Source organism: Penaeus monodon, chromosome 36, assembly GCF_015228065.2.
Source record: "Penaeus monodon isolate SGIC_2016 chromosome 36, NSTDA_Pmon_1, whole genome shotgun sequence".
NCBI lineage: Eukaryota > Metazoa > Arthropoda > Malacostraca > Decapoda > Penaeidae > Penaeus > Penaeus monodon.
The window spans coordinates 25,501,321-25,503,820 of NC_051421.1; positions in this window are offsets into that span (position 1 = coordinate 25,501,321).

Genomic DNA, 2,500 nt, shown 5'->3' on the forward strand with positions numbered 1-2,500 from the left:
ATATATATATATAATAATATTTATATATATATATATATATATATATATAATACACCCCTACATACATAATACATGCATTATTGCATTATATATTATTATAATATTAAAAAATATTATATATATATAATATATATATATATAATATATATATATATATATATATATATATATTTTAATATTATGTCTATCTTTTTCTATCTATCAAATTTTCTATGTAAGACCCCAAAACCTCAGATATATTTTAAAATTTTATATATATATTATAATATATATTATATAAATATATAATAATTAAATTAGGTGTGTGTGTGTGTGTGTGTGTTGGTGTGTGTTTTGTGGTGTGTGTTGTGGTGTGTGTGGGGTGTGTAAGTACACACAAAAGGGCCGCGGTGCCGGGGGTTTAGAGATCGGTCAAAGGCCGCGGCCAGGGGGTTTCGACACCTCGGCCTTGTCCCTTGAGCAAGGAATTCCCTCCTAGCCACTGGGTGGCAAAGCCACCCCAAAGTCAGGGGCCCCCAAGGGTAGAAAAAAGAGAAGTTTTCAAAAAACCCCCGGGCACTCTCTGTGGAAAGGAAGGGGCCCTTAATTTACCACCAAGGCATACAACATAAAATAAATTAAAAAAAAAGACCCACAATAAAAACACACAAAAAATTTTATATTTATATAATAATTTTTATTATATAATATAAAAATATATATATTTAAATGGAACAAAAATAAAATTTTATTAAAATAATTTATAATAAAATTATATATATAATATTTAAAATAAAAAATTATATAACACCCCCCCAAAACACACACACACCCCCACACACACCACACACACACACACACAAACACACACCACAATAAATATAATATATATAAATATATAATATTTTATATAAATTATATAATTATTTAATTTTATATTAATATATATATATTTTATATAATATATATATATATATTATATATAAATACACAATAATTCAGCTTGTAAAGTTACAGAATTTTTCATATGAATTACCAAAGGGAAATATCTCCAGTCGATATATATTTGGCCTTTTGTGTGGAGATCCGGGGAAAGACACAAGCAAGCAAGGGGAAGTTTTTGCTTTTTCAGGATACTTTAAATTTCAAACAAAAAAAAAACACCTGAACAAGGGGTACTTCGAAGCTCCCTTTAAACCCCAGAGAACCATTTTCATTTGCAAGGACCCCCGTCCCCACAAATTTCAAACTTTCTGATGCAATTTCCAGAGTTTTTAAAAGTGACTTGTCCCGGCCCTCAGGGGATTCTCCCGCTTTTGCAATTAGACACTCGGCGAGGGGAAACCTAGCTCCGGCGTTGATAAAGGGTCGAGGCGTTGGGAAAATAACTATTTGAGGCTCTTGGCCCTTGTGAAGACTGCGGCCAAGAATTTATGTAAAACCCTTTAAAAAAAAATAAAGAAACAAGACTGTATAGTAAGGACGATTTAAAATGAATAATGAGCTACGTTTATTAATGGGCAAAATTGCAGAAATATCTAAGAATCTGGTGTTTGAAATTCAGAATGTGACGTTTCATTTTGATGGGCTTTAAAATCTAATAGGTAGTTTAACGTTTTAAAAAAGGGAATCTTTTTTAGTCTGATGTGTGATAATTTCAAAATAAGAAACGCATTGTAATTACTGCAGAACAAAATATCACGTGTAAGAATCAAGTAGAAAAAAAAGAGTTTCAATTTTATTTCACAGATTGGTAGGTAATCAATAATAAAATCGCATATTTCCCAACCGGTTCACATTCTCCCCTTTTTTTTTTCTGATGTTTTTTTTACCCGTATACTACAAAAGCTGTAATTCTTTCAGTTACGGTATGACATCTGGTACAGCGAGACCCCGGAAGACTTATAAACGACCCCGAGTCGACGACAAAAAAAGAAGACTCTCGTACGAAAGGGGGTAAATCATGTCCCGTAAATTTAAATTTTAAAACGGACCAAAAGATAAATAAATAAATAAAAACACTCATGAAAAACCCAATCCCAAAGAGTAAAAAAATTGTTAAAATGAGAAGACGGAGAAAAAGAAAAATACGTAAAACGAAAAAAAGACAAAACAAAACAACAAAAACCCAAAACACAAAAAACAAAAAAAACCCCCCCACAACAAAAAACCCAAATTTGTTATTGAAGGCCTCCGACACCCTTTGGAAAAACGGGGCGAAAACAAAACAGCAGGCTTCTCCGCCCAAGTTGGGGGATCAAGAAAACCCCATATTTTTTAACGGTGTCCCGGGAAAAAACCGGGGTAATGAGAACAAAAGGTAAGGTGAAAAAAAAATCTAAAACTGAATGGTTACAACTTTTGTTATTATTTGATGAGAAATTTTTATAGTTATTTCTATGTTTCTGGTATTAATATTATTTGTGAATTTTTTTGTTTTATCTTACATTAATATAAAATATAAAAAAGTAAAATAATAAAAAAAATAATAAGGTTTTTAAATTTTTGTTATCATTTTTTC